Source organism: Melitaea cinxia, chromosome 11, assembly GCF_905220565.1.
Source record: "Melitaea cinxia chromosome 11, ilMelCinx1.1, whole genome shotgun sequence".
NCBI lineage: Eukaryota > Metazoa > Arthropoda > Insecta > Lepidoptera > Nymphalidae > Melitaea > Melitaea cinxia.
Genome location: NC_059404.1, coordinates 11290275 through 11305572, shown reverse-complemented (window position 1 = coordinate 11305572; position 15298 = coordinate 11290275). Strand labels below are relative to the sequence as shown.

Below are 15298 nucleotides of genomic sequence, written 5' to 3'. Positions count from 1 at the left end.
GTTTTCAAACAGTATTGTGTTCCTGTTGGTGAGTAAGATGACCAGAGTTCCTGGGGATTGGGTCGGCAACGCGCTTGCGATGCTCCTGGTGTTGCAGGCGTCTATAAGCTACGGTAATCGATTAACATCAGGTGAGCCGTACGCTTGTTTGCCGAACTAGTGATATAAAAAAAAAATTTAATAGTAATTACTACTTATCGTATCGTGTCGTATATTTTCGTGTCGCGTACGTTACTATGTTGGCATTTCCGGTAAACGGTTGTACAATGCAACGTGAAGCAACGCTGTGCTAGATCATACGAACAATACTTGATAATAATGATTAATTGACTTACCATCGCTCACGTAGAAAGAAAGTTAACTGATTCATTGCTCTACCTTTTATAGGCCATCTTAGGATCTGCTGATCTAAAGTTTGCTGTAAAGCTCTAGAAGATTGCCAACAAAAATTTCGTATGAAAACACACGAACAACTAAGAACCCGTCGATGTTATCTTACATACTTGTAAAACTAGTAAAATAAAACTTATTAATTATGTAATTTATGACGATTTATACAAATACTATAACAATGTAAAACATAGGGTCCGTGTGAGCCTGTAATAATAAAGAAAGTATTATAATATGCCAGTTTCACTCTCAAAATAAGCGGTCCTGCCATAAATTGATTCTCACTATTCTCACATTTCACCAGACTAAGAAAAATATTAGATCACTTGCGATCCCACGTGAAAATTGGAACTCTCTTTGCCTTTGTCTCATTTAAATGAAATAGAAATATGCCTCTTTCAACTTAGAGAGTGTTCGAAAATTTCATTGGAAATGAATACCCAAATTGGAAATTGAATAAAAATGAGAAAATAATATTTCCATACATTTCGTTACCGGTATTGGGTAGCAAAAGTACCTACCCAGTGTTTTTATCTTAAGCCGCCTTTTTCGCAAGATGTAGTCGTAAATGTACTGACATTGTTATTCGAAAATAGATCATTTTCGAAATAAGAATATTAACGTTTATTAATAATGCTGTCATTACTACTTTATAGATGTTATGGGGCTCAACGATTAAGTTGGTGTCTTTGTGCAGATATTCTATTACTGCTTTAAATTTTTCTATAACATTTTTTTTCTTAGTGTGTTGCCATTTTATTCACATATCTGTAAGAAGCGTATATGTCGCAAATAAAGTTAGTTTTATTTCATTTCTTGTAGTAGTGAATTCGTTTTTTAATTGATATTTAGATTATTTTATGATTAATAATCTAAAAAGTTCATCAGATATTGTTAAAAGTGCCATGGTACTAAAGTCTAATGAAATTTAAATACATACATCTCAAATTCAACTTTATACTGATAACTACAAAGATCATATTGCAAAATTAACATATTAGGGTTGGCCTAGTTTTTTTAACAGCTATAAAAGGAACTAGAAAATAGTGCTCGTGGTATGTGTAGTATGCTAAGCGCTAAAAGCTGGACCAATTTCCATACAAAAAGTATCCCTTTAAATCATTAGCACCGCTAACGCAAGTCAGCGTTTCGCTTTGTCTTATTTACTTTGCGTTTTTGTTTTTGTAGGCGTGTGTGCGTGAATCAAGTCACTTCCTGTCGTTTCATCACTGAAACCCTGTTAAATAGATTCCTCATTCTTCATGACTATTGAAATTTAAAGAGCTTTTAGCAAATAAAAAATAATGATTTGTGGAAAACAACTTGTATACGTAGGTACATAACAACCTCCGTTCCGACAACGTTACCAAAATTAGCGACTCAGGGTTATATAGACAAAATTTTAATTAAAACGACAATCTGGTCACACTAAGTCGCTACAATTGGCTATTATGTTAGCGATCGCGAGTTCCTTGATAAATATTTTAAGCTTTAAAATATTTTTATAAGGCATACAATTGTTTGTCATAGTCTAGGCATTAATATTTACTGAGGCACAAAGAAAAACCAAAGTGATGAAGGAAAATTCGTGTAAAAAAAAATAATTTATGATTTTGATTGCAAGCATCGGTATCAGTTTTGCAAAACGTCAGCTATCAATCGCCCCTAAAGTGATGAATAAAGCTCAGTGGATATTTCAAGCATTAATGTCGTGTCGCTTGCATTTTGATATATTTAAAAAAGATGCTGAATTTTGAAAATGTACGTTTTTTATTGATGATTGTTATAACCGGCTAAAATCGAAATTCTTTGTTAAGCGTGTTCTTATTCTTATTTTAATACCCAATAATTGAAAAGGAAAGTGATGAATAATTGCAATTACTTATGACTGTAATAGAAGAGCAACAAATTAATTACTTAATAAAGATAAAGCAGTTTCAGGAAGTTTGCTTTAATGATTTAACGAATAAAACCCCGATAAAAATATACGAAGTTATTTAACAAATAAAATATAATACAAGTTAAAAAAAAATATTTGTTAAAATACAAAAGAGGTAAATTAATAAATAATTCTCTGTAATCTATTATTTAAATACTAACGTTGCGCAACATTTATGCATAAAACATTATTCCGTTTCCGTTCATTTTGAATAGATTTTCGCGGTTCCGGAGTCCGGCCACGAAATTGTCGTTAAGTTTATTTGTATTAGAACATCATAAAAAATATAATAATCGCTAAGAATGCAATATTTTAATCTTAATTTTTTCGCTTCAGCCTGTAATATCCTACTGCTGGGCATAGGCCTATTTCCCCATGTACGAGGAGGATCAGAGCTTAATCCACCACGCTGCTCCAATACGAGCGGATATATATCGTTACTCATAGTAGGATTCCTTACTATGAGTAACGATCACTATCAGGTGTACAATATAACAACCGGGACCAACAGCTTAACGTACTCTCCAAGGTGTGGTCGAGAGACCCACAAGGTCAAACAACCAGACCAGAAATTAATATTTGTATAAACATATTAACAACATATCAACTCCGAGTGGGAATCGAACATGCGACCGTCGGCGCTTTGGCGCCGCCGACACGGCACATGTACCATTACATTAGAGCGGTCAGTTTTGATTAAAGCTCTACGATTTAAGCACTAACATCTTTTACATTGACATGTTACTACAGTATGGACCATATAATAAAGTCTAGTAATTTGACTAGCAGGAACTAAAGACACTTTATATCGAATACGATGTCAAATCATATTGGTTTGTCACTAGACAATTAAAGATGGTAGTAAAATTTGCATATATCATAATATATATTTGAATAAAGTTTATATTAAAATAAATAAAAAACGTTATTTAACAAAACAATAAGCAATAAACGAGTCAGTACTCATCACAATTTAAATAACCATTGTGCACAAGCGAACAAGAGAACGCTTGCATCTCGTATTTATAGAAGCAATAAACATTAATAGAAATTGCTGCCTTATTAAAACCTACATAAACATTTGAAATTGAATACAAGGCGTATTCACAAACAACTATTTACGTCCGTATAAACTCCGCTCGGTTCCAAAGGGTGCACGGTCTAAGCGGTAGAACATTTGGCTCCTAACCAGCAAACAAATGACGCAATGAGATTTGTTGACTAAAATCCGGGGAGTAAACTTACGTTACTCATTAGATAAGTCTTGCTGAATCATTGCGCTATAATTGTTCGATCGATTAATTTAATTTCAAATTTACAATAATATTTATCATTCAAAATTGGAGCAGGCGGTTGCGGATTCGATCCTCGCACATGACAAAAATTGTATAAATTGTAACATGTATTGTATTGTATTGGCCATACAGATGTTTGCCGTGGTTTAGGTGTTGGTGGGCCTCCCCACCGTGCCTCGGACAGCATATTAAGCCGTCGGTCCCGGTTGTTATCATGTACATCTGATAGCGATCGTTACTCATAGTAGGGAATATATCCGCCAAACCGCATTGGAGCAGCGTGGTGGATTAAGCTCTAATCCTTCTTCCATACGAAGAAAGAGGTCTATGCCCAGCAGTAGGATATTACAGGCTGAAGCGTAAAATTGGAGAATTTTAAAAAATCATATAGATTTTTTATTAATTAAAAAGTACAAGTAGTAAGCAAAGGCTTAGAAAATTTTTAGATGACAATTGTCCTTGTTTTCGTTTTAGGTTCTGTAGCTGCATCAGGAATTCTTCCAATTTATTTTTAATTTGGGCAATAAATTTGACTTTTAGGTTCAACAGCCAGCTACTAAAGGCACGTAAAAGATTCGGTCACGTGGATTGCCCTTTCTACGAGCTTTACGACAGCTAGTAAATATTTACTACTAGGCAAAATTGACTTCACTTGTGTAGGAGAAGAGTTGATACGTTACCCAAGACAGGTCTTACGTCTCTAGAAATATAGGTATATAATAAATTAAATAAAAAATGATAATATAAAACTATAAAATAAATATACAAACGTAGATCGTTTTTCTAACACGTTGTAGTAACGATCGTTACTGCCAACACCAGAAACTAATATTCCTACAAATACAAATATTCGCTTCAAACGCTTCAAATGGAAAAAACAACCATCGGATATAATGGCAACTTTGTCACTACTATACAAAAATAATTGTCCGATTCAATTTATACTAAATGACATTTAGAAAATGACACGCAAAAATGTAATAAAAAGAAAACATTCAAGAAAGCCTTTGTTCGTAGTTTATTGATAAACGCTAACCATTCTAGTGTAACCAAGTAGTCTGGCTTTAGCCAGACTAAAAGCCATTTTAATTTATACAATTAACTTGTTTCTGTTCTGGGTGTATATCTTTGTGAGTCACCACTTCACCTTGGAGACCATGTAGAATTTGGTTCTGGATTTTACGAGTATTATAGACACCTGATAGTGATTGTTACTCATAATAGGGAAATTATCAGCTAACCCGCTTTAAAAGTGCGTGGTGGATTAACCCACGACTCTTTCACATTCAAAAGAGGCCTTTATTTAGAATTGTGTGACGTTTACAGGCTAATGCAGTTCAGTTTGTAAAAACCAACGTTAATTTATTTTGCAGTGTTTATTAAACAAACGGAAATTATCTACATAATGTACGCACACGACTTCATTGGCATTTGCTAGCTAAATCAAAGCCTGCTTCCGTTCGACATTAACGCGTTTCCCGCTACTGAATAATTATGTCCTTAATCGTGATAAATTATCATCAACCAACGTCATGTCACTGCCTATTTCAAAGGACATATGTAGCTCTAACTAATACTTGGGATAAGGGGTTCAATACAGATGAACGACTACGGCTTGAACCAGCCGCTTCGTCAGTGTTAGCTATAAAATATTTCTTGTTCGTAATGTTTATTTATTTTAACTAAATTTACAGGTCATTTTATTTAATTGTTAAACTATGAGAGTTTTAAAAAATTGTTATAAGTAGCTATTAATTTGTCTTGATACGAAATGTTAATCGTGCAAATGAAATGAACGGTGAGCGTAATAATTATTTATTAAAATCGTTTATTTTAATTTCAAGCAGGTTATCGCTGTTGACCCTAAAATAATTAACGAACGTGCATAGCCTTTATTGTTTTTTCTTTTAATGTGACGAGAAACAAAAATAAAAATTACAGTAGAAATTTGTTTGTATTTGATGCCATAAAGTTTAAATAGGTTTAGTTACATAGAAGTAAAACTGTGTGACAGAGTAATACATATCTATGGGGTGTCATATTAGTATCTATTAGGATGTCCCTTATTATTCTATGTTTTTATTTTCTAACGCATAGGTCTTAGTTTTGTTTGTTTGCATCAAAAACACTCGAAAATAAAATAATTATTGCGATTAACGTGTATTGTTTTATATGTAAAAGTGGGCTTTAGAAGTAATACAAAAGTATTTTCTGAGCTAGTGACGTAAGTTATCAAATAACAGACGCAAAGATACCATCTAGTCGCCAAGTTACGGAAGTACTTATTTTAACATGCGCGGAGTTAAATGATTCGACAGTTTATTATATTTTGGAAATATATATAGTATAAGCTATAATCCTTTCCAGAGCTATACCTAACTATGAAAAAAACTTATTGACATTCATCTTACTTAGAAAAAAAAAACTAAATTACAAACGCCTGGAGGAGGATCTTCTTAATAATTTAGACAATTAATGATCTATTAATAACAGATTAAATTAGAAGAAAATACATTCTTTTTAGAAAAACAAAAAGTGTATCAAGGATAATAAGTTTGTGACTGCAGGGCTGGCTTTGTCGCACCAAAGACTCTGCTAGCAGTCTTTGGCCTGTGTATTTCAAAGCTAGCAGTGTGTTATCCCGCCATCGGTCGGATTTTTAAGTTCCAAGGTTGTGTTGGAACTGTGTTATTCCTTAGTCGCTTCTTACGCCATCTACGGGAAGATAGGGGGTGGCTATATTCATTACTGCCTTAGCCACACAGCAGGTCATTTGAATAAACCTACGTATATTTCTGTTAGACAAAGAAATCTTAAATGTTCGTTTAGAACAATGAAGGGAAATGTATTTCACATCGTTATTCTTAACTGTAAGCGAGAAAGTGATTGGATATGTTTATTCTCAACACGATCTGATATCTCACGTCCCTAACGACTAAAATTACAACGGTACGGCTACGGTATATTATCACAGAGCCAAAAGGATCTGAGTAATAGAAATAACAAGAGATGTTATTACCCCAAATTGTGTTTAAATTATGATTGAAAAAAGTAACTAAGAGACGTCCATGTATTGACAATCTAAAAGTATGTTTGTACGTTCAATAGTTTGAAAAGAAACTTTAGTTACGGTAACTAGCTGAATTTAATTCTAATCCCTAATCTATACCTATAATAAAACGTTAGGAAAGTCAAAACTGTACATTGAATATTTTTTTAAAAGAATACATGGGGTGTGATCTACAATCGATACCGAACCCAAAAATATAGTTTTTAGAATTTTTGTCTGTTTGTCTGTATGTATGTCCGGAATAAACTCAAAAAGCACCGCATGGATTTACTTCAAATTTGGCACGAATATTATTAAGAAGTCGGGTCAACATATAGGCTACCTATTATCATGCTGTCACCTACCGGGAACGAGCAGTGAACCTTTATTTCCTCAACGCATTCTGTAACAACGTGTAATCTAACGACGCATATTTGAATGTTGTTGTTATTATGTTAATAACCATGCTATATAAGCTAGCTTCACACGATAAAAATCACGCAATATAAGTAACTAAGCCGATAAACATAATTAAATGAATATAAGTAGACAAGACAATTTTAAAGCAGCACCATCTATGTGATTTTTCTGTAGATATGAAATTTAAAGAAGAAACGGGTAAATTAATGTTATTTTAAAAGGTATAATGGTAGGTATTTTTGGTGCTGTATAGCGTTCACGCAGACGACGTCGCGGGCAGCAGCTAGTGTTAAATAAAATTAATATATAAATAAAATAATTAATTAATTTAATAATTAATTTATTATTTAACATTAACTAAAGTAAACGACATTTTTTAAAGTTGATTTAGTCATTAAAATGTTATTGCGTTTCCTGTATTGAATTTCATCACCCTGTGCATGTATATGTTTTAATTACAAAATGATACGAATAAAAATAAGTTTTTCTTTGGAGTACTTTATTTATGACTTTAAATCATCTTTGATAATTCATTGCGCAATATACGCATAATAGTATCATCACACTGTCTCTCAAGAAGATTGATTTATAACTATGAACGCACTTAAATATCATGAATCGTTTAACATTCTGAGTTATTAATTACGTATCTAATGTGTTTCTAAAGGATTCTTGAATTTTTTTTTATAGATACGTGTATCTTATATGTACATAAAGTGTCAATAATATCGACATTTTAATATTCCGTCGACATATCGCTCTTCGTATAATGATTTCACGTTTACAGAATCTGACATTCACCTTCAGACCAAGTGTCTATCATCGGGATTACGATTCAATGTCAGAACCAGAGATAGAACATGAACTATAAAAAATGGAATTGCATTTACAGAATTAATAAAAAGCTTGCATGAGCTTTTGAAATATGTTTACATACACATGCTTTTTGTTCTCAAAGAGAGCCAATGGAATATTTTTTCGTTAACATATACATATTTATATATATATATATATACTCACTCGTCTGTTCCTACTATGAGTAACAATCGCTATCGGGTATTTATGATAACAACTGGGACCGATGGCTTAATGTAATATTCAATACACGGTGGAGAGACCCACAAGCGCAGAAATCCAAACCGGGGACAGACATACAAACTAAAAAAAAAAAATTTGTACAAATACAAATATCCATCCCGAGCGGGAATCTAACCTGCAAACCGTTGGTGTTTCAGGCGACTACTAGCACCACTACACTACTACATGCACAGCGCACAGGGCACAAGGCGGTTAACTAAATCAGTTTTACCTGAAAGTAGATTTCTCTACAACTTCATTTGCGATTGTCATCTACTTCATTAAGTCTATAAAATAAAGTATGGTCACCACCTAACGATTACTTGTATGTTCAAAGTTTCCTTTATATTCAGGGTTATAAATCCTTTGGACTTTTTCTTGAGTGTTAAAATGTCTGTAGCTTGCAAGCCATAGATATTTAAATAATTTGAAAAATCTTTTAAAAAAAAATGATGTCGATTCTCTCTTCCAAGAGAACTTTGACACTGGATGAAAGTATTCTAGCTCATGCTATGAACTTAAATAATATACATATTTATGCTCAGCCTTTTAAAAAGATAAGCCCGCTAAACAGACAGCTACAACGAAAAAAAAAAAAAAAACATTTCTTTACGTCAGGATCGGTCATAGACTGGTCTATGGTCTGGTTATTAATATAACCGTTTACCAAATATAAAAACCGAACCGTAAAAATTTTAACTTGATAACATTCAAATCCAGAACAAATATCCAGTCCAGCATAAAAACTCGTGTGGAATTTCTATATAAGCCTTTAACGAGTCAATTTTTTGTAATGTTTTCATAAACGCCCTTTTACTTTTCAAATCACCGAACAAAGGACTACAGGAGAAATTAATTAAGCTCTAGTGAATAAGGCAAAAGCGCTTGAATAACTCGAAAATTATATAGAAGCGCGTGTAATTTTTCATCGCGACCAACACTATTCAGGGTACACACGAACTAAAATTAAAATCGTGTCAGGCATTATTGATTTATTTCGCTCCTCGTACGGAACAAACTAAAGATTGGTAACGGTTTCGTTGAACTACTTTTGTTCGACGTGTAAAATTTTTTCTTTAAAAATAATTATTAATTATACGTAAATCTATTTTTTTTATAAAACTTTATGAATTTAATTCTAATCCCTAATCCGTATAATATTATAAATGGTATGTTAGTTTGTTTGTTACGCTTTTTTTATTTATTTATTAATACTTTATTGCACAATACATTAAAAAATTGTACAAAAGGCGGGCTTAATGCTAAAAGCATTCTCTACCTGCCAACCTTAGGACGTACAAGAGCAGACGTTTGTAGGTGTGCAAAATTGAGTATTAGTAAAATTCACATTATGAAGGAAAAAGGGGAGGAAATATAAGGTAACGTTAGAGGCAATCGTTATACTATATACACGAGCAAATAATTTATATATATATACCGTACAAATATATACATATATACACAGATACAAACATACATACATACACATATACATACATAATACTTAATAGGCTGACGACAACAATCAAAACACAACTTATACGCGAAAACTACTTAACCGATCATCATGAAACTTTGTACACATAATTTGGAGGTATTAGAAGCAACATAGGACTTTTTATTTAAAAAAAACCAATGGCAGCAAAGCCGCGAGTAAAAGCTAGTGTTTTAATAAACCAGTAGAAATAATATGTATGACACTTTTGTACAATAACTATGGAATAACAAAAGAAAAATCAAATATTACTATTTGCAGATTCCAATATCCAGAAACGTAAAAAAGTTTTTATTATGAGTAAAAGTTATTGTCTTTTACGTACTTACAATAAAATCGTTTATGGATAGTGTCTGTGTATGGGGATAAGTCGTAAAGGTCTTCTCTTTATTTCGAAAGCCCCTAAAAAATATTATGATTCTTTATAGTTTATTCGCGAACTTTAGGTTTATACGAGCTTAGTTAAAAACATTGTAGTCGGAAAACAAATCAATGCTTACAGGATATTTGTAATATTGTAAGTATATATGAAAATTTAACTATTTATGTTACTTAGATTAATTTATTGCTGGTTTTGTCACGATAATTTTACGTAATATGTTCCTTTTATGTTTGTTCGCTTCGACGTAGTTGCAAGCATCACGGCCAGAGTCGGCTTATGACTATGAGTACATGCCCAGCCTTACCACAATAAGACCAATATATTACATTAACATAATTTTTAATATGCTATACAATTTATTTTCTATGCGATTATCAAATTTGTTTTATAATTTATATATTTAAAAATGATATAATTATTAGAACTTTCAAAAAAAGAAACCATTATTTTGAGTTTATAGTACTACAAAAATTTAGTTTTAAATCTATGACTTAATTTTATGCTTAAAATATCTTACCAGCTAGTAAAAATAGTAACTTTCAAAGTACAAACGACATAGAAATATTTTTATAGAGAAAACTGTCAATTGAAGGAGACATTTCAATAAAGGATTTTACTTTATTACTTTTACTAAACAATTGTATAACAAAATAACTATGCTGATGCAAGGGAATAGAAACATAATTATACTACTTTTAATGATTTTAAAATGTAATTTTTTATATCTATAGTTAATTTTAATTGCATGGGCAAACAACTACAAGTATTTGTCCTTGGTTTCTTTTTTTCACATATCAAAATACTGACTATTTAGTTGAAATTAGGATTTATTTACAACTATTATACTGTTTTATATGCTGTGTGGCTACGGCAGTATAGAATATAACCACCTCCTCTCTTCCCGTGGGTGTCATAAGAGGCGACTAAGGGACAACACGGTTCTATTACCACCTTGGAACTTAAAAAGCCGACAGATGGCGGAATAACCATCCAACTGCTGGTTTTAAAATACACAGGCGGAAGACGGGCAGAAGCGTCTCCAGCCAGCCCTGCGGTCACCAACCCGCCTGCCCAGCGTGGTGACTATGGGCAGAGCACATGAGTTCACGCCATTTTTGGCGCGAACATGTGTAGGCCTGTGGCCAGCAGTGGAATGTGACAGGCTGAAATGATGATCCTGTTATATGATAATTTATATTAAAATACATAATTATGTATGTATTTAAAAAATATTTGAGTTCTTTTGCAAAATACTCGTATATTTTTCGGTTTCTTTTTCTCTGTGTAAGCAAATTTACAATTTGACACAATGCTCTACGTATTCAATATAGTTCAGATTAAATAAAAAAATATTTAGATATTTTGAAAAGTTATTATTACGTATTAATAATAATAACTAATTTTTTTATCGTATTCAAAAACTTTCTGGTTTAAACGTATAACATTATAACTATAAAATAATAACTTTTATATAGTACTTATTCAGGGTCAAAATTAATAAAACATATTTGAGGCAAAACGTTTAAAATCGGTGTGACAATAACACAAGAACTCGGATATCGATCGATATTATCGTGACATGTAGACCGCTACGTTACACGTGAACCTTCACGCAATTAATTTTAATTTACATTGTGATTTTATTACAAAAATAACAAAGTATTTAGTAGTGTAGTACTTTATTTTTATTATGGAGCTACTGTTTAAATCTTTTGGAAAATTTGAATAAGAGTAAATTATATATTTTATGTGTATCATATACGATAACATTTTTTTTATACTATTGTAAACATTTAAGAATATCTATTTAAAATATCTATGACTGTAACATTTCCATCTTTATAGTTAGACGTCTATTATAATAACAGATTGAAATATTAATTATAGAACAGATGTTCATGATTAAATCATCGTTGCTTCTGATAAATAAATAAATGCTTCACTCTATACCGCTAGTAGGACGTAAACGTTGTAGCTTTGCAGGCCTCGCAATCATATACAAACGCCCTGATCATAACACATACATATATAGTACAAGAGATCTCACCAAAAGAAAGATTTATAATATAACCATAATACCTTTCTTATTACTGGTTATAGAACCTGGTGGAGTAACAACTATTTATCCTTACTAACTACTGAACTGAGTAGTCACCATTTTTAACCGACTTCAAAAAATCAGGAGGTTACTCAATTCGACCGTATATATTTTTTATGTATGTTTGGAGATAACTTTGTCGTTTGTGAACCGATTTTGATAATTCTTTCTTTTTTGTTGGGAAGGAGGATATCCCAAGTGTGGTACCGTGATAAGGAAACCAGTATCTAATGATGGAATCCCAGAGAAATCGAGGGAAACCTTCGAAAATCGTAGTGACGACTAGTACGTTTGTTACTTTTTTTGCGTCTACTTACGTTGTGTATTACTTGTCGATGGAATTGAAGTCGATTTTTTTTTCGGTTGCGAGCAAACATAATTATATATATACTATTGCTTTTCCAATAATTTATGTTAATTTTCCTAATATTGTACTAATTAAGCCTAACTTTTCAATGAATAACAGATGTTATAATATGTACGATTTTACTTTTGTGTTACCCACACATTAGGAATTCTAAGCATTTTTAACCGATACGGTCAGTCGGAGACGCGGGTTCCATCCCCGCTGGAGCTGTCAATTTTTGATATGATATTCAAAAATGTTTAGAATTCCTAATAGATGTTTTATTTCAAACATTATTAAACATCGATAACCTAGAAACACGTGACACAAAGACACATGACCGAGACAAACATTAGTATGATGTACGCAAAACTCGTCACATCCAACAACAATGAAATGCTTCAGCCTGTAATATCCCACTGTTAGGCATAGGCCTCTTTCCCCATGTAAGAAAAGGATCAGAGCCTTATCTTCCATAGTGCTCCAATGCGGGTTGCCGAATATATTCTCTACTATGAGTAACGATCGCTATCAGGTGTACATGACAACAACCGGGACCGACGGCTTAACGTGCTTTCCACGGTGGGGAGATCCACAAGGACTGCATAAACACCTAGACCGAGGCAAACATAAAAAGTTGAAAAAAAAAACAACAAACGACAACGGCCAATACAAATGTTTGTCATGTGCGCGGATAGAACCTGCAACCGCCAGAGCAATAGCCACAAATCAGTGCTATTACCGTTGCGCCAGCGCGTAGTCGAACAAAAATAACATCAAACTATAACTACTGCGCCAAGCCTGCTTTTAATACGTAATCACGAACCACAATTATACTGTTTTGTTTACAATGAAGTGTCGTCACAACACCTTTGATAGTGTTGAAGTTAAACGCTAAAACGCTTCTACAGAACCAGTTTCCACGTAACGATTACAATTGCGACAAAGCAAATAAACGATGTGTTTAATTGGCAACGAGATTCTCTGAGCAAATTGGATAATTCAGTTCATATCATATATCCTGATAGTTACTTCCAATTTTTATTACCCATGATTCGTGTTTTTAATTGTAGGGTAGTTGGAAACGTTTAACTCGTTTCAATACCACCCTTCACTTGCTCACTTTTATATTGTAAACGTTAAATATGGGTGTATGTGTGATATTTGCATTTAGTTCGTGTATTAGTTTTTAAACAAAAATTGATTTTGAAAAGACAAACATGTACCATGTATTTACCCGCATAACTTCCTAACGACTTCACTGACGACAAAATAAAAATATGCAAATTTGGAAAAAAAATCATAAAGATGTAGCGAATACTAGCCCGCAGTGAAACAATATTATGGATTAAGCTCTAAACCTAGAATCGAGACGTTTAAAGTCTGTTTTTTTTTAATACGATTACGTTGGCAAACCAGCGTACGACCCACATTATCGTAAGTGTGCACTAGCTCAAAAACAGTAAATCCATAACAATAACAATGTTACAGTAGTTTCAATATTTAATAAATTACGTTGTTCCTGTTGCTAAGTACTTTAAATAAGAAATACTTTCACAGTCAAAGTTTTGACTATTGTCACAGTAATTTTCACCATTAACCTAACAAGGAAAACAATAGACTATACTTTGTCGCACACCACTCAAAAAAGATTTACATAAAACAGTTATTTATATAATCATTATTAATGTACTAATTAGCATCATAATTCTTAATTGAATCTGTAATAGGGTCGTAAAATTAAATTAAGTTCGGACCTTGCCGTAACAATGTATTGCCAATATTATTTGAGGAGTATGATGTTTAATTAAATTACACTTTAAATTTGAGCCACGTCGTAATTATGCTTAACAAGCATTATTATCAATGAATGAATGAATAAATCAAATATGCTTTATTGTACACCAAGAATTACAAGTAATAAAGGTTATACAGACAGTAACACACTTAGGCATCCGGCGGAATTATCGTTAATATAACTCTTCGAGGTAACCGGCTTGACAAACGGCAGATACACACATTAATTACATTGAACAAAAATTGATAAAATACAATGATACAGAAATGCCTCACAATTAACAGTCTCTAATAGGATTTACTGTTGCATTGGGGGTTCGTAAGCACAAACAATACACAAGCACTAACTCCCAGATCTGCATGGCCTATTTAAGTTTTTGCTCTGAACGGAGATCGACTGCGAGACCGGTAGCGCCATAGCCAGTGCTTTGACTTCTAGGCCAATGTATCTTCAAACATAATAAAATAAATGAAATATAAAAATATTTCGTGTTAGTTTTGTCACTATTTATTTATAAAGCTTATGTAATCTTTAAAGCGTTAAAAGCTCCCTAGAAAATAAATCCTTTTGGATTAGATAAGAAAAAACCAGTAAAGAAAAAATTTACTCATGTCATCTTCGGGCTTAGTGTCTCGTAAGAGTTGATTTACAAGACAGATCAGAGTGCATTTTGATATTGGATATAATCTTTTACTTTTTCCTGTTGAAATAAGTAATCAATTTGCTGTTATTCGTTGAGAAATTGTGTTTTAAAATTTCAATATTAATAAACTGAAATTACGTTATATTTGTTTTAATCTAATAACAACCCTATATTCACTGAAGTGATTTTTTAGTTATTCACAAATAATGTTGACCATTTAGTACAGTGGTTAGAAGAAATTGATTTTTTGACTTCGATTAAAAATTATTACAGTCTACATACATTTATGTAAATGTTTGTATAATCAAACAATTAATACTATGGTCAAAAATATTTTATGGAATTATATTTATATTATTATTATAT

At 32.3% G+C, this 15298-nt stretch overlaps 1 protein-coding gene across 1 annotated transcript in view; it reads right to left on the bottom strand.

The window, feature by feature from the left end:
- The window catches only part of LOC123657608 (suppressor of lurcher protein 1), a 252203-nt gene that overhangs the window by 178161 nt on the left and 58744 nt on the right, over nt 1-15298 (bottom strand). The window lies entirely within an intron of this gene.